This window comes from Lycorma delicatula, chromosome 11 (genome assembly GCF_047948215.1).
Source record: "Lycorma delicatula isolate Av1 chromosome 11, ASM4794821v1, whole genome shotgun sequence".
Lineage (NCBI taxonomy): Eukaryota > Metazoa > Arthropoda > Insecta > Hemiptera > Fulgoridae > Lycorma > Lycorma delicatula.
In genome coordinates this window covers 83039289-83058517 of record NC_134465.1, presented here as the reverse complement: position 1 = coordinate 83058517, position 19229 = coordinate 83039289, and the positions used below count along the sequence as shown (strand labels likewise).

Genomic DNA, 19229 nt, shown 5'->3' with positions numbered 1-19229 from the left:
CATAATAATTGAGCATGGACATAGCTTACTTTAGAGTTTACTTTGAGAAAGTACAAACAAAGTTGGTATGTACAAGATAGTGAGCAAGAGATCAAATGAAGGAGAAAAAAAATACAAAAATAATTCAGTGACTTAGGTTTTACCTCCTTCCTTATCTCAATTAAAAAAAAAACCTTAATCGTAATAAACCTAATAGGTAAATAGGCTAGATTTTTAAACATTTTTATTATTATTAATTCATAAAACTTGCATGACTTACTTGGATGCGTGAAGACACATGAATTATTCGTGGTTATGGCATTAATTGGTGAAGCCAATTAATGCCATAACCTAGCTGAGTTTCATTTCACCAAGCTGAGTACATGTATCTTCTGACCACAACCTGAGCACACCACTTCTGCAAACAGATACTAATAAAGGTTGCACTGGCAAAAATGCCAATCCACAAACCCAATCCTTGTGGGCATTACTCACAGACTGAAAATAAAAATAAAAATAATTTTTTCTGGTTGAATTAAATTTCTATAATGAACAATTTTTTATTTTAATGACAGAATTATAATTATATGACAAGGAATATAAAATGTAAGAACAGAAATTTTTTTCAGAACTAAAACATCATACAAATAACTTCATATTTAAAATAAATTTATCTAAACTATTTAACTTTGGATGGCGTAAATACATAGATGGTTCAAATAGATTAAAATTTATACAAAATTGTTTTAAATTATTTTGAACGTAAATTTTCAAGGTGTAACAATTACCTGTAGCTATAACACTTTCACTGCCACCAATTGTTTTCAGTTGATAAAAGACAATTTCTATATTTAGTTTTCTGTACAACCATAGATGAAAAACCCTTTTCATAGAGGTAAGATGTGGCGAAAGAGATTAATATTTTCAATGCTTCTGTGACTAAATTTCTATTCACTTTGACAAGCAAGCCAAAACATATCTAAATTTTCACATGTGAATTGTAGTTGTAACATTTTATCGGCAGACACTTTGATAAGCTGGTCATGAATTTTAACTGGTAACATCGCAGATGCAATAACGTTTTCACTAAATGGATTCAATCCCCGTCTCTTCAAAAAATCATTTTTATCTCATGGAAAATACTATGCCAACTGAATTTTTAGCTTATAAAATTACATCTTCATGCTAGCCAAGCAATGGTGAATAATGTCTTTTTCATCCAGATTTTTTTTAATATAATCGGAAGCGAGTGGAAACATATCAAAATTTTTGCTTTGAAGGCAAATATCCAGATATCAAGCTTTGTAATGAAGGCATGAACTTTGTGATCAATAAAATTTTTTTATCACATTATTGTAAATTCACATTAAAGTCATTTAAATGTGAAAATACATCATCTAAGTAAGCCAACAACATCAAATACTCACTATTCTGTAAAAACAAAGAGAATGGCATTTGTTTGTACTTGATATATATTATTAATTCATCTCACAATTCAAATTACTGGGTTAACACTTTTCCCTGTGATAACCATCAGAATTCTGTATGGAAAAGAAGAAATATTTTATTTTCGCCCATTTCATTGCAGTCTAGCAAACAGCCTATTTCGTAATGGTTGACTTTTAATGATGGAATTAACCATTTTTACAGCTTTACAATGAATTTTTTTGAGGTTTCCCAGCATACTTTTTGTGGCAAGAGAATGTCTGTGAAAGAAACAGAGTGCATCCATTCCACCCTTATTATAAGGTGATTTTTTTTTTTTAATTTTTTAGAAATTCACTGTGTTTTCCTGTTACTGTTTTTGTATCATCACTAAATAATGCAATTAATTTTGTCCAATCTATGTTATAGTTTTTAGTAACTTCACAAAAAACATCAAAAAGTTTTCCTGTTGCATGACCAAGAATTGATTTGCAAAACAACATATTTTCTTTGACTGATCTGTCCAAATCACATTCATATCTCACAAAAAATAAGAACTGAGAAATGTTTGCTACATCTGTTAATTCATCAAACTGGATACTAAAAAATTCACTTGATAAATTTTCTTTGAAACTGTCATTAGAATGCAGAATTTTTTCAATTTTTTTGCTTCTTTCAAGCCTATTAAAACACTGACCATACCAATTGCATCAGGCAGTATGAGGTTTCCTGTCATCGTATGGGGGTTTGGACAACTTATCTATTCTTAATGTTATGAGAAAAGATGCTTCAACTGTCTCTTTTATCAGTATAGATGCCATACTTTTGTCAGTATGGTTTCATATACAAATAGAAGCTTGTATATTTCTCAAAGTATGCAATTTTCTTTTGAAAAATTTCAAGGGAATTTATGACCCAGATATTTAGTTTCTAAGTGCTGAATTAATTTTAAAGTTTCATGCTTTCATCGAAGAGGAACAAAGCAAACAATGTACTATGGCTCTCCATCCAATAAGATATAATAATAATTTAAATGTCACTGTACAATCTTATCTTTTTAGCAATCAATTCACTGGATATAAATTGCTCACTTCATTTTTTCTATTTATCCATTTCAGAAATTTGTCCATTTTGCACAAGAATCTAATAGAAAAAACGCAGTTACATCATTTGACTGCACCGTAAAAAAAAAACAAAATCTCAATTATTATTTTTAATGAAATTACACTCAGACGCATGCTATGCATTCAAACTAAACTGGCATTCTGCAATCCCTTATGCCTCTTTTATGCTGCTGAGGGCACATGTTCAAACGTATCATATGCATGTTTAAATATGACACTCCCACAGCAAACATTATGCACGCAGACCAAATTACATGAAGCACATACATATCAAGTTGGAACCTGTTCCAACAGGTTCCTGCTCATGTTTGTACACTTCATACATGCATGTTCATACCTGTCGCTATCAACACAGCTTAATTTTAACTAGACTTCATTGGGTTAACCCACCAGCTTGGTCTAGTGGTGAACGCGTCTTCCCAAATCAACTGATTTGGAGAACACTGGAGAGTTCCAGTGTTCAAGTCCTAGTAAAGTCGGTTATTTTTATATGGATTTGAATACTAGATCATGGATATCGGTATTCTTTGGTGGTTGGGTTTCAATTAACCGCACATCTCATAACATTTTCACTAAATGGATTCAGTCCCCATCTCTTCAAAAAATCATTTTTATCTTGTGGAAAGTACTATGCCAACTGAAGTTTTAGCTTATACAAATACATCTTCATGCTAGCCAAACTATGGTGAATAATAGTGTCTTCTTCACCCAGATTTTTTTTTTAATATAATCGGTAGCTAGTGGAAACATATAAAAATGTTTGCTTTGAAGGCTAATAATCCAGATGTCAAGCTTTGTGACAAAAGCATGAACATTGTGATTAATAAAATTTTTTTATCACATTATTGTAAATTCACATTATTGTCATTTACATGTGAAAATACATCAGCTAACTAAGCCAACATCAAATACTCATTATTCTGTAAAAACATTGAGAATGGCATTTGTTTGTACTGGACTACTGTACAAGACTACACTTCATTTACACTCATACATATCATCCTCATTCATCCTCTGAAGTAATAACTGAATGGTAATTCCTGGAGGCTAAACAGGAAAAAGGAAGGCTTCATTGGGTTGAGGTTGGGAGTCGCAAAATATTTAAATATATTTTTGTTTTCTTTTTGGGGGTTGTGGAGCTAAAAACCTTGAGAATCATTGCCCTATACTATTACACCATTTTTGTTTTCATTTTTCTACACACTGTTGTAAACATAAATTCATACCTATGTCAAATATAAAAGTTACATAATAAACAGTGTGCACCCCATATGAAGAGAAGTGAAATGAAATGAAAAAAAAAAACAAGAAGTACTTTAATTGATGATAAATTCTTTTTTTCATCATTTTAACGTCTAAAGAAAAAATTTAGCAACTTTTTTAACCCTATACTGACAATGATTTTACCTAAATTAAAACCTAAATTTTAGGATCATGCAGTCTTTTTTTAAAAAGATAATGTAATTTTTCTCTTACATGTAAATATGTATATAATCAAATGCAGGGAGCCATATATAAGGCATCCAGGGTAAGTGAATATTGTTTTACAAAGAAGTATAGAACGTAGTGAAGGAAAACAACAAAGAATATATGAAACAGATAATAGAGTACGTAAAATTAAGAAGATATTTTGAAGCTAAGAGACTGGCAAAAATTAGAAAAAATGAAGCATCAAACATGACTGATACCAAAAAAAAGTTAACAAAAATAAGTGGAAATACGAGCCACATTAGGCTGGTAAAAGAAATTATTCAACAATAGTACAATTTTACAAACACCTTTCCTTGATGACATAACAAATATTTAATTTCTATTTTAACATGCTGAATGGAATAATACATGTAATTTTTACGTGTTATAAGATTATCCAGTATTTATGTTTCATTGGTGCATTACAGGATACCCATATCATGTAAGCTTTCACCTCTTTTAATGGTATCTGTCATAAACTATTTGTGAATTTTACATTCAAATGGTTTGGTAATGATCACCCAGGTCTAGTACAAAATTAATCCATCTAGCATTAAAATTTAATTTTTAGAATTACACCTAAGCATAAAAAAAAAAAATAAGGACAGAAGAAAAATACACTTACTTATAGAAGGGAGATGGAGGGGAAAGTAGGACGCCTCACTGCAAATGCTCATACAAGATATTTTTAACCGATCCATAGTCAATATATAAATATATAACTGAATACATGATAATAAAAGCAAAATGTTTCTGATCAAATAATAAAACATGAGACTAAAATTTTGGTTTTTGCAAATAATAAGAAATTTTTTATACAACTCATCACACATCTGGAAAGAGGATTCTTTTGATGTCCAAAATACAGTACAGCCCTGCTATAATGTGGCTCAATACACCGCAGATACAGATATAATACGAATTATAACCTTCCCCCAAAAAATATCTGAAAAGATTAAATAGGATGAAGAAATACTACTAGTCACACTACCACTGTATTCAATATTGGTGTAAAACCCACCATAAATCCTTTAAAATTGTCAACAATATCAACAATACACTTTTAATATAACTTCTGTCAATTAATTACAAACAATTTTAAAGCCCTGGAATTCCCAAAAACACGATTCAATAAAACTAAACAATGATTCTAATACAGCAATAAGACAAATTCTTATGATATACTGCACATGACTCATTTCCTGTAACAGCAATAAGACCATCAATGTGCTGCCTGTACAAGGGGCACAGTATACGGTATCTGAATGTAATTATGTATTGTGATTTATTCAGAGCTGCTTTTATTGTGTTCATCAGTATCGTTACGTTAGTAAATTTATTCAATTTTGTAGTGTTTGTTTTCGTTCATATTTGTCTAACATGTCATCCAAACAAAAAACATATTCTTTAAAGGAAAAATTAGAAATTATTGAAAAGGTTAAGGCAGGTCGTTCAAAAGCCAGTTTATCCCAGGAATTCGGTGTGCCTGAAGGTAATATACGTGGTTGGATGAAAAAAGAAGATAAATTGCATTCTTTTATTGAATCAGTAGATGAAACAGTTGGACTTGATCACAAAAAGATTAGACTCTGTGATGTTAATGTTGTAGATAACTGTATGTACCATTGGTTTTTGCAAAAACAGAGTGAAGGAGTGCCGCTATCAGGGCCAATACTTCAAGCTCAGGCATTAAATTTTCATGAACAAATTAACAATGGAGAAGAATTCGGTGCTTCTAGCAGTTGATTATCGCGATGGAATCAACTATGGCATAGGCCAAGTAAACATAGAAAGAGAATCTTGTTCAGCAGATGCGACAGCAGCCGAACATTTTTCACAAACAATATTACAATCAGTTATAGAAGAGAATAACTTCAGTAATGAACAGTTGTATAATTGTGATAAAACTGCTTTATATTATAAACTATTGCCAACAAAAACATTAGATGCAAAGCAGGCACCAAATAAGTCTGATATGAAATGAACAAAGAAAGGGTAAATTTTTTTTGTGTGCCAATAAGTTAGAAAAACATAAATTGAAGCCGTTGCTCATTGGCAAATATACCAGCCCATGTTGCTTCAAACATATTAATATGTTTGAAGGTAATATACGTGGTTGGGTGAAAAAAGAAGATAAATTGCATTACCAGTTATTTTTAAAAAAAGTAAAAAGCTTAGATGATGTGTAATATTTTTTTAACATGGTTTAATAACGAATTTGTGCCTTGTGTTAAAAATTATTAACAAGTTCGAAAATTGGAAGAAAAAGCTTTATTACTTCTTGACAACTGCCCTGTTCATCCACCTACTGACTTGCTGAAATCTAAAGATGGTAAAATAATCTCAATATTTTTACACAAGAACATCTACTGTGTAAGTAGTGTGAACATCTACTGTGTCAGAGACCTACTGAACGCTATCGTTAACTCAGAATTACAAGTAAAAGAATTTCTTAAAACTGTGTCATTAAAAAGTGTTGTATACAGTGCTGGAACAGAATGGAATAACGTAAATTCTATTACAATTAAAAATTGTTGGTCAATGTTGTCACAGAGTAATACAGAAGACATTGAAACAGAAAATGTTCAGGAATTGTCAAATTCAACCGAGCAAGAATTGCCTGTAAGTGATCTCAATGAGTGGGTTCAAGAAGACAAACAAACACCCGTTGCCCATTACATGACAGATGAAGAAATTGTAAACTCCATTCTACAACCTAATTATAATTTGTTGTAGGAAGAAGGGGAAAGTGTTGCAATAAAAGACGTTCCGGAAAATATAAATAGTGTAATAACATGGATGGTGCAACAAAGTGATAGTGATGATTGTCATTTATTACATTTACAAAGCGTAAAGTTATATATTATAAAGAAGAAACATACATCAGCAAAAGAAAAAAACAATAACTTCTTATTTTAAAAACTAGTACAAAGAAAAACTAACGTATCTTCTGCATTTAACTTGTTTCAATGTACATATTATACTGTATTGGCTTTTTCTATTAAATCATTATTGTTTGATTTATGACTATTTTTTTAATCGATCCCCTTTGTGATTTAAAATTTACTTCTTGAAATAACGTGGTTAGCCTATACAGGTGTCATGTAAATCCTGATAACCATGTTATAGCGGGGTACACTGTAATATGATACAATAGGTTGAAATATGAAACAACTATGAGCTTGTTGATAAGTGAAACTTTATGGTGAATACGCTATGCTACTCAAAAAAAGACTGTATAGTGTGTACAGAAAAGCCGTTTGGCACTCAGTGCCAAACTGGTTAAAAAGTAATGGTAATTTTGTTAAACTTACGAATCAGCATTAGTAGGTGACTGTGATCTAGATGAAGCATTAGAAGAATTAGAACTTTCTTGTGATTACCAGAAGTAACAAGACCTCCTTGCTTACCAACAATATGTTCTAAAAGCTGTCTTTGTGTTTCATTTTCCTTCTCCAGCTAAAAAAAAACCAACCATATATAACTATGGTTAGTTAAGTAGCACTTTTCATTAGATGTCTTACTAAATTAATATCAGAAAAAAAATTTTCAATTGGATATTACTTAGTACTTATTCATCTAAATGCAAAATACTACCAAGTCAAATTGAAAAATGTCATACAGCAGAAATTTCATAAGCTTTGGCTTAAATTAAAAAAAAAAATATTGTTCTAAGGACCACCACAAACCTATTTGTTACATTTTTTGTGTTGTAACTACTGAAATTTATTTTAAATCTACCAACCTGAAGTGGTTCCTACACTATTAAGTAATAATAAAGGAACCACAACTAATTGCTAACAGTTTCATATTTCTTTATTCCTACCATGTATAATGAAGCCTTTCTTCTGTAGCCTAAAACACTGAACGTTTTGCTTAGACAATGATAATAAAACAATACTAAGTACTTTATATTAAAAGTTATCTATGACATACTTCTGTCACCAATTTAATACCACTAAGCTTAGCCTAGAACTGAGTTTTAGGTCAAAAAGTTGACCATATTTTTTCAAATTTATATATTTAAGGAAAGGTTATATGATTAATTATTTCAATGAAAAGTTCATTAATGATGACAGCCCCTGTATTTCTTGATTTTGGGCATAAAAAAATTTTAAAATGAAAAAAAAATATTTTTCCTCGCTAATCGAGTTTGAATATCTTAGGAATTCACTCAATGTAACCATTTATACTTATTTATTTTATAAATATAATTTAATCAAACTTAACCTACGCTCGCTTCGCTCGCTAACGTTGCCTAATTAACACGGTAATGTTTTGAGTATTTAAATAATAAATTCAGTAATTCTGACAATTATTTATTATTTAAATAATGAAAACATTATTGTTAATTTCTCGATGTCAGCGAGCGTACTCAAAAAATATTTTTTTTCCTTAATTCTCGCCTAAAAATTGTTATTTTTAACAAAAAAAAATGTGTGCTTCACACCGCACGGCCGAAGTGAAAACTTGTATAGGATCGCAATCGTTTCGAATTAATATATATATTACAAGTAGCGTATAACGATTACATTCAATAGCCGCTTTAACCTTTCACCCCTAGAACCAATTTGAACGTGTTTTTTTCACGATTATGCCGTTTGTAGTAAAATTTTCCCGGACAAAGACTGGATTTGCTGCAAAATAATTTTTAATTTTTTATAGTTGTGATAGCTAGCTATTGACAGCTGATGTTATTTTATTTATATTATACATAAGAAACGAGATCGCTCGGACATATCTTTTGTTAAATAAAAAAAAAAGGGCGTACCTCGAAAACGGCGCGTCGTAGAACATTTTTAACGCCATTTTAAAATTCTTAACCCGAAAGGAACTTTGCCATCGCCCGGATCGATCGGTCCTAACCCACGCGTCTAGCGGCTACCGTTCTCGAAATACTAGCGCGAGCGAAATTCGCCCCCGCAGAATTGCAGGACCAAAATATTTCATATAAAGTAATTTTTTAACGGTAAACAGCAATCTTTACCGACAATATTTTCAAGGTTAGTGATATTTTTAACGCGTATAAATAAGGAATTTAAAATCTTCACTTACACTGAATTAAAGAATTATTTTTTTTATTATTATGAGCGATAGAGGGAGAATTATTTTGAATCGCCGGCACTTTTTTCTCCCACCTGGCATTCTTTATACTACATATTACACATCAAATGAAAAATGACCTCGGAAGCCGAGTCGAATCGGAACGGCATATTTTTTCACGTATCGATAGGCCTAACGGTTGCCGAGTTATTGGCGGTGAAAAATCGGCAAAAAAGCTCCCTTAGCCTAGAAAAACGCCCTTACCGCGTCGAAGCGATTTTTCCAAAATCGTTGTCGTCAGTTAAAAAGTCGAAAAAAAACCCAAAAAATACTAGATTTTCTGCTGAATTTTTTGACGGCAAGCACGTTTTTGTCGCGCGACGAGGGTCCGGGCAGTTAAGTTTTGAAAAACGGCCTTAATGGCTGATTTATAAAAAAATCGTAAACGAACGAACCGAGCGTCAGAGTAAGAAAAGGAAGCTACCCAGTAGGTAAAGTCGGCTCGGAAATCCGATTTTTCAACTATAAATGGATTATCTCTAACCGTTATCGGTATAGAACAGTGCCGTTAATTGAACCGAAACCGATAGTAGGATCGAGTTGAAAATACGGTAGACTGTTGAAAGCGATCGGTCGGCCGGTTTATCGGAAATTCAAGTACGAAATCCGATTTCACGTTGTCTCAGGCGAAATCCAAACTTACAGCGTTTCCGTATACCCGATATATGCATTATGACGGAGAGAAACCGTTCACGACTAAAAACGAGATTCGCCCAAGATAGGGTCAGGAATGATGAACTAAAAAAGAATTCTCAGCCGGCAAGACAGACAGGCTCGCTCTGTCGCGAGAGCAAGTGTGTGTGTGGGTGTGTATGTGTACATTAAATAGTCAATTGCCAATGTCTCTCTCTCTATCTGTGTCTGTGCGTGCGCGTGTATGTGTTAATATATATATATATGTATATATATATATATATATAGTGTACATATGTACTCTGTTGTCATATTCACTCACTCACTCTCTCTCTCTCTGTGTGTGTTTGTGTGCGCGCGTATTTCTATTGTAAATATGCTTACTGTAAACTTAGTAATCGGGAGAGTGTGTGCGTTGGTGTGAGGTTGATGGATGTTGCCGGGCTAGACGCACATTCTTACTCTGTTATTATTGGCGCGGAGGGGATAACGTGATGCGCACTGCTACTCTGCGCACCTCGCTGCAGACCGTCTTGGTCGGTTGTTAGGGCTGCAGGGTCTGCAGGCCCTAGCAACCGCCTCTCCTTGTAATCTCCAGCTGTTCCATTGAAACGGCTTTTCTATAATTACCACCCTTTTCTGTTAATGTAATAAGATTAAATAATATTTAAATTAAATTATCATAATTCCCTATACGTAATCTACAGTATCTTATTATAATAAATAAATAAAAATATACATATAATCCTCATTCATCCTCTGAAGTATTATCTGAACGGTAATTACCGGAGGCAAAAACACGAAAAAGAAGTATACATAATAACATATGTTTTGCATCAAAAATTACCGTTTATTATATATATATACTAGGACATCATTAGTCGTAATAAAATATATATGTAAAAATAATAAATAAATAAAAAATAGCATTATTTTATGTGAAATTGCAAAACCGGAGTACCAAAAATAATGTGCAAAGATTCCAACTGCAGAGTAAATCGTTAGTCGCGTAAACTGTATACATTAAGTAACTGCCGGATAACCAAGTATTGTTAATCACTTCCTTTATTTACTTTGAATTAATCATTACACTGTGTTACAATAGTTTTATGCTTTTAATTAAGTTTACATTTTTAAATATATAAATCACATTTCACAATGCACATTTTTAAATATACACACACTCACATTTTTAAATATGTTGCCTAACTAGAACACATATAGAATTTAGTAATATTATCTTTTCAGCATTTTAAAGGAAAGGTGAAAATTCATATATTAATAGTTCGAACAAATATTAGATGAGCTGAAAGATGAACAGAAAGTACACTTATTTTAAATTATATTAAAATAATATAAAAAACATCTTACCTCAACCGATAATGAATGTCACCTATCTAAAACAATGTATAAGAAATAATAATAGTTGATAATAAATCAAGAGTGACCGCAGACGCAAGGATCAAAATTGAACTGCGACCGCAGCGCCATCTGTAATCTTTTCTAACAAACCCGGACTGACCGTTACATTTCATAATCTCATTCTGTCCAAGTAATTTTTCTGTCGCTCCCCACCACTACACTACCGCGTCTAGACAAACAACAATATCTTCAACTGCCAGAGAAAATAAATTATGAAAAAGTATTTCACGCGCACATGCGCGTGTACGGGACGGCAGCAGCAATTTAAGCTTGGACACAGCTGCTGTTTGATAGAGAAGGTTAATAACCTCTCATAGCAACAGGATTGTAGACTGCATGTCGCCGAGCTCTTCCGTCGATTATTGCTGTATGATTTACAAAGTTATCTCGCACTAAATTAAACTAATTTTTATAACCGGTTCTTTTTTATATTAATTTATTTTACTCGAATTGACAACATCTATATGAGTAAGAGTTAAATAAAAATATAATGTGTGTGCGCGCGCGCGTCCTCCATTATTCTTTAATTACGCAACAGACTCAAAATTTAACGAAATATTTTTTGTACATCGCAGATCCATTCTTTTGATTTCATCGACCCAAAAATGTAAGGGAAAATTATTTTTTTTACAGAAAATTTACTGCATTAGAAACTGTCAGGTCAATTGAGGCGCTTAACTAACAGACAACAGATAATACGTTTTACAATGGCAACAGGATACAATTTTCCGGTTATTTTTTTAGTACTACCGTTCTGGTTGACAAAAAATGTACATTTCATTTTACTTTATCAGATTAAATGTATCACGTAACTGACTTATATCCGAAAGGTTCTTGATACGAATCCCATTAATTTTTTACGTACGAAAATATTTATCTACCTCACTGTCATATTTAAAAAAAAAAACAACAAAAATTTTAATTTTGGGCATGAGCCTGTAGGGGTTAACAAAGAAATAAACATCGAACTTATATAATATAAAAATAGATAACAATTTTATAAGATGCAAAAAAAATGATATGCACCAGGCCCCATTATGTACTATTGGTGGAGACATTAATTTTGAAAGTTTAAATAATTTTTTGTAAAAAGCCTTTAAATATGTTTTTTTTTTGTCTTCAGTCATTTGACTGGTTTGATGCAGCTCTCCAAGATTCCCTATCTAGTGCTAGTCGTTTCATTTCGGTATACCCCCTACATCCCTAACAATTTGTTTTACATATTCCAAACGTGGCCTGCCTATACAATTTTTTCCTTCCACCTGTCCTTTCAATATTAAAGCGATTATTCCAGGATACCTTAGTATGTGGCCTTATAAGTCTGTCTCTTCTTTTAACTATATTTTTCCAAATGCTTCTTTCTTCATCTATTTGCCGCAATACCTCTTCATTTGTCACTTTATCCACCCATCTGATTTTTAACATTCTCCTATAGCACCGCATTTCAAAAGCTTCTAATCTTTTCTTCTCAGATACTCCGATCGTTCAAGTTTCACTTCCGTATAGAGCGACGCTCCAAACATACACTTTCAAAAATCTTTTCCTGACATTTAAATTAATTTTTGATGTAAACAAATTATATTTCTTACTGAAGGCTCGTTTCGCTTGTGCTATTCGGCATATTATATAACTCTTGCTTCGTCCATCTTTAGTAATTCTACTTCCCAAATAACAAAATTCTTCTACCTCCGTAATCTTTTCTCCTCCTATTTTCACATTCAGTGGTCCATCTTTGTTATTTCTACTACGTTTCATTACCTTCGTTTTGTTCTTGTTTATTTTCATGTGATAGTTCTTGCGTAGGACTTCATCTATGCCATTCATTGTTTCTTCTAAATCCTTTTTACTCTCGGCTAGAATTACTATATCATCAGCAAATCGTAGCATCTTTATCTTTTCACCTTGTACTGTTACTCCGAATCTAAATTGTTCTTTAACATCATTAACTGCTAGTTCTATGTAAAGATAGAGATAGGGAACATTCCTTGTCGGACTCCCTTTTTTATTACGGCTTCTTTCTTATGTTTTTCAATTATTACTGTTGCTGTTTAGTTCCTGTAAATGTTTGCAATTATTCTTCTATCTCTGTATTTGAACCCTAACTTTTTTTGCTTCCCTTGTCCCTAATAATAAGAATTAAATCTTATTGCGAGAAAATTATTAGTTAATTTGATACTAATTGACAATACTAGAATTAACAATAAACAAATAAAAAATTAATATTTAATCGAATTTAACGTAAAGTGGAGAACAAGATTACAGATACAAAATTACATCAATTTTCTGCCATAATTCGGCTATTTATTAACCGATTTAAAAAAATAAAATGTCACTTTCTTTAAAATAAGAAGCTTAATATTTTATCGAGTAACATACATTTTGATAAGCTAATATTTACGGAGATAAAAAGGATTGAAAAATAAGTATGGCTGCCATTTTTTAATTTGCAAAGGTATTTCATTCCTGATTTTTTTATAATTTTAAAACTTTATAATCAAGACGCTTATCAAATATTAATGTGTTTCGTCTATCCGAACTTGAGATACTAATTTTTATATAAAAATAACAAAATGGCCGACAGGGGGAGAAAGAAGGAAAAATCGTCATTTTTTCAAAGGATATATTTTTTTACCAAAAAATATATATATATATTTATAAACTTGAGAAATGTGAAATGCGTAGATATTTCGAAATTTTCCGGAAGTCGAATCATATATCCATTACAATAGATAGCTTTCTTATGAAATCTACTTAAAACATTAGATTGTTCAAAAATATAATGAAATAAACTATTTTGTAATTTGGGGTGTTTTACCCATTTACAACCCCTTAAAACTAGATAATTCATTCGGTTTGAAAAAATATATATTTTACTGATTTTAAATAAAGGTCCATTTAAATCCATCACTTCGTTTATATTAAACATCGGACCTTTAATTATTAAATATCACCTCATTATTTTCAAGTCATTTAAATATTAAATGATGCGTTATTAAAGTGTAAGCTGCCCAAACCTAGTCCTATTATAATATAATATTAAATTTAAACTTCTTTTCATATTATAATTTATTACAAACGTGTCATTACACGTGTATTATTCGTATTTTTTTTAAAAATAAATTTTGTTTTTATAACTTAAGCATTTTTAATATTATTACGTTCTATTAAATGAAATGTTTTATCGATTTACTTTTGAAATAGATAATTTAATTTTTAAATAGAGAATGTAATATTTTTTATTACATATTTGTTTTTTCGAAGAAGACACCACATCAACACCCAAGTGATCCGATTTTGGCCGTTAACGAACTTGACCGAGATGCTGGGCCGATTTTTATTTAGGGAACAATTTGAAAGTGATTGATGCAAAATTACAGCAGTTATCGTGTACACAAGAAAGTGATACATATATATATATATATTATATATATATAAAACTTTGTGCTGATTGTGATTTTGGGGTCTCCAAAATCACCATGTTTAGCCTTTTCCTGTTTAGCCTCCGGTAACTACCGTTTAGGTAATTCTTCAGAGGATCAATGAGGATGATATGTATGAGTGTAAGTGAAGTGTAGTCTTGTACATTCTCAGTTCGACCGTTCTTGAGATGTGTGGTTAATTGAAACCCGACCACCAAAGAACACCGGTATCCACGATCTAGTATTCAAATCCGTGTAAAAATATCTGGCTTTACTAGGACTTGGGAATGTGAAACGCGAAGATATGTCAAAATTTTCCGGAAATCGAATCATGGTACTCTACAATATGTACCTTTCTTATGAAATCTACCTAAAAAGATTACTCAGACTGAATATTTAAGGGTTTTCTAAGCTTGGAAAAAGTCGCAGCGTAATATGCTTAAGCATATTACACTGGACATGACAAGGATTCAGTCCTTGAGCGTGTAATATCCTCTATACTGTATTTTGTAGAATATTGAGTAGCGTAGAAATTCTTCGAATGCTCGTTTTAGAACTAAACTGTACTACTTGAAGATTTTTTTTCCTCATCTTGTACCGGTTGGCGTTCAAATGAAACACGAGTGCTGCGAAGTGTGCTATTCTCACGAAGATTATTAAATTCTACCAATTTGTTGTTTGCGGTCTAAATTTATCGCACCAAAAAATTGTTTAAAATTTTCATAAATTCATTCGCTGTTTTCTGTTAACTTTTTTTCAGTTTTGTTTTTAATAATAAAAGTAGATATTTTTTTTATTTTCGTAGACTTCTTTTCATCAATTTTCTCAAAATTAAGTTCTCTACACGTTTTCTTAATAAAATTTACGCATTCATTAGTCATTTAACAAAGTTATTGTACTTCAAACCTAAAAAAACATGATTTTCATCACTGAATTTTTCTGTTTTACGCTGGTTATCATAAAACCTACGGGGGATACAATTTTGGGACCTGTTTATTTTTCAAGTGAAAATCATAAAAACCCATCAAGTTTACTTCTTTTATGACCCCCTTAAACATTTTAGAATGACCTCATTTCACCTGGGAACTGAAATCCGAGAGAAATTTCCGCTAACCGCAACTCTACAAAGAAGCGTTTTCGGACATATGTTTGTATGATAGCAGCCCTTTCCTCGATGGAATACTGTATTTTAGGATAAACATAAACGTAAAGAACGAAACTATATCGCACTGTAGCAGGAATGGTTTACAACCGGCATAAACAGACGATTAGTAATAGCAGTGTTAAACGCGACGCTAAAATAACTGCACTTCGAGCCGATTATGTTCTCAAAAGTCTGTATAAGTGTATATTTATTTATACATCTATTCAAATATTAATCCTTTTAGGCAGATTTTTTAAAAAGCGTGCTTAAATTAAAATATGAATTTAAATAGTAATATGTGAATTTTTGTTTTGTACCGGTAAATGATTCGTGTGATTTAGTAAATTAAAAATTCTGATGTTTCCCCATTTACGAACGGTAACATTTGTTAAGAAGTAAACGTATGTAATATTTTAATAAAAATTAAAAATTGTAATTATGTAGTAAGAGATTTGTGCATTTTTTCGCGCGCGCGTGTGCATGCGTGCGAACTCTTGCATTACTGATAAAAACATATACACATATAGTTTTATCAAGCTGGAACATTAGATTTTATTAAATAACAAAAAAGCTTCATACCGGTATGGTAGTTCAATTTACTTTTGAAAGTACAGTTTTATTTACTGTAATACATAATTTGTGCTAGATTTAAAAAAAATCAGATTATGATAAAAGCGAAATGTTTAATAAATAAAATAAATGTAATAAGTAAATTCTTTATGGTAATAAATGCTTTAATAAAAAAACAGTAGTTCGAAGGCCAATGATAAAATAAAACAATAATTTATAAAATATGCTGACAGACGAGCTAAGAGAAATAAATATTAGAGGTAATTATTTTTTCGTTTAATTTTTTGGGGATGACGCATCTCTCAGTCTGACTATGCGATGACGGAGAGAGTGGAAGGGGGTTTAAGAAACACAGTGGCTTCCTTCGCTCTGATTGGCTACCGTTGGACAGTACAGTATCACGCGATGTAAACTTGCTTACATGTGTGCGTGCGTACGTGTGTGTATTGTTGTCGTCGAGTAACAAAATTAATATCCATATTTCTTATATAGACGTTCGATATAATTAAATTAAATCAAAATTTGTCGATTATTTTATATTTACTACATTTTATTTAAAATAATAATAATCTCTTCCTTAATTTTTAAATTTTTTTTTAAAATATTACGATAAAGTTTATCCGTTTTGTAAAGTAATTAAAAAAAAAAAAAAAAGATTCTAATATTGCTAATAGCAGATAAAATTTTTCCAGTTATATTTACAATTCGACCCCCTAATACCTTACACGTGTATTTTAACGAGCGAAGAATAAGCGGTACATGACATTGTCTACATGAAATTATATATATATATATACTGAAATCTAGCGTAGTGAAGAAATTGCCGGTTCTGCTAGTTAAAATTAATAAATTATTTAAAATATTTTAATAATTATTAATTTATTTTACTCGTATTGAAAACATACTAAGTATCTACAATTTTTTTCATTTCCACAGCGCCAACCGCTTATGTATCACCGATTCGAGTACTTAACATTTTTAATAAAATTTTTATTATTATTTTTTTTTTTTAATCTAATAATGAATCATATTATTATTTTATTATTTATATTTATATATTAAAAAAAAAAAAAATTAAATCGTGTTAAATTCTTTGTAATAGTATTAGAAGAGAAGAGAGAAGGAAGAGAGAGAGAGAGATCCTCTCTCTCACTTCCTCTCCATCGTTGATCCCCCTATCAGCCCTCTCTCAATCACCCTCGCTCTCTCTACCAGCTGTGTCTCTCACTCTCCCCTCTCTCTCTAAGTCACTCTCTAACTCATCCCCTCCATCACACTCTCTCTCTGTATGCGGTGGCTACTTAAACATGTTTGTATTTTTTTAATTTTCTCACTCAAAGTGCATTTTTACAAAAACTTTGTAATAAAAAAATTGACCGTTAAGGTTTTCGAAGCTTTTTAAATTTATTAATGCCTTTCCGTGAAAAAGCTTTAAAAATTTCTCGTTGGAATTAAAACAAAAACGGAAACTGTAAATTAAAAATTTACGTAAAATTTAACCTCTGATCCCAATATTTTTCCCGACGAGAAGAAAAGTTATAACGGCGTTTGTAGTTATAAAAAATTACTCGTATAGAATTTTATTTCGAAAATACGATCGATCTAAGAAGGGTCGTTAAATTTTTCTTAAAAATAGTTTTCCTCTAAAAGAACAATCGACTATACATTTTCAACAATTTTGTGATTTTTTTTTTTAAATTTAGCTTAAAAAAATGTGTAATGAACTGTTTGTTGTATATATGTCGTACTGTTTACGAATAATTTCTGCTTTAAATATTATGTACGCATAATTATTAAGATGATACACGATTATACCAGGAGTCGAACTCAGAACTTCACATAAATTATCAAATATCGGTCGCCTTCTACAAATTCACTACCGATGTTTTTTTCCTTTCTTACGATTAATTATTGTTAAATATATATGTTAAATAAAAAATACGCCGATAGATTTCTGAAAATATTTTTACAAATTTATTAAAATGTTTATTTGCAGCTTTCTTTCCTATCAAAAATTATTTTTTCCAAATTTTCGTGTTATTCCCGAGTATACATTCATTTATGAATATTTAACGACATTAACTAAGATCGGTGAAGAAACGGTAAGCTATTTTGGGTCTCGAACCCAGGAGCTCGAGTCAATCAGAATATTCATTATAACGATACAGATGCGAATTATATTCTTGGTTAGCACGATTCATTCTCATTACCAGACTTAAAACTTAATATATCTAGAACGAAATATATCTAATATATCACTCACGAAATAAATTTTGCTTATATTAGTTTAGTTAAATATATAATGGCCAAATAACCTAAAATTACAACCGAACATATAACTTGTGTTTCTCTTTATTATTTTTTCGATATTGTTTAAAACTACTTGGATAAATTATTAAGAGATAAACACAGCAAATTTATTTATTTATTTTTATTAAATTTATTAATTTATTCTGTAAAAATCAATCGGCATTAACTGGAATTTAACATTTTTAATCTAATAAGTAATTTGTAATACAAACAAAGAATAAAACAACTGCAAATTATTGTTTCAAAAATTGTATTAATATTTAAAAAATAAATAAAACTCACCTTAATCAGTAATAAAGAATATCTCAATAAAAAGATGAAATTTGGATGATGTTACAACTTAGGTTAAGAAACAATGTTAACTGGAGGCAATTGCACTACGTATTCAGTCGCCTATCTACCGATAATTCCCGCCAATAACTAACTACAAGACAAAACATCTGAATTGAGTGAATTTCTTTAGTTACACAACACATAATGCTTCTCTTCTTCCCCCCACTCCGGAATGACGTCATCGATAGACAAAATATAATGAAAAATTATTCCATCTAAAATTTAGTTCGCAAACTGTTTCATTCACAATCAATTTTTTTAACATTACACGCCGTCTAATATTAAATTGTTTTTAAA

At 30.9% G+C, this 19229-nt stretch overlaps 1 long non-coding RNA gene across 3 annotated transcripts; it reads right to left on the bottom strand.

Moving 5' to 3' along the window:
- Positions 1-263: 263 nt before the first annotated feature.
- Positions 264-19016, bottom strand: LOC142332150 (uncharacterized). Of its 3 annotated transcripts, none has more exons than XR_012758179.1 (3): positions 18882-19016; positions 7313-7482; positions 264-477 (listed from the first exon to the last, which is right to left on the bottom strand). It is a non-coding gene; the product is annotated as an uncharacterized LOC142332150 (long non-coding RNA). The 3 variants fall into 3 exon arrangements; XR_012758180.1 differs by having other exon boundaries at positions 7313-7457; XR_012758181.1 differs by lacking the exon at positions 18882-19016 and adding an exon at positions 11106-11308 and having other exon boundaries at positions 7313-7457.
- Positions 19017-19229: the final 213 nt, after the last annotated feature.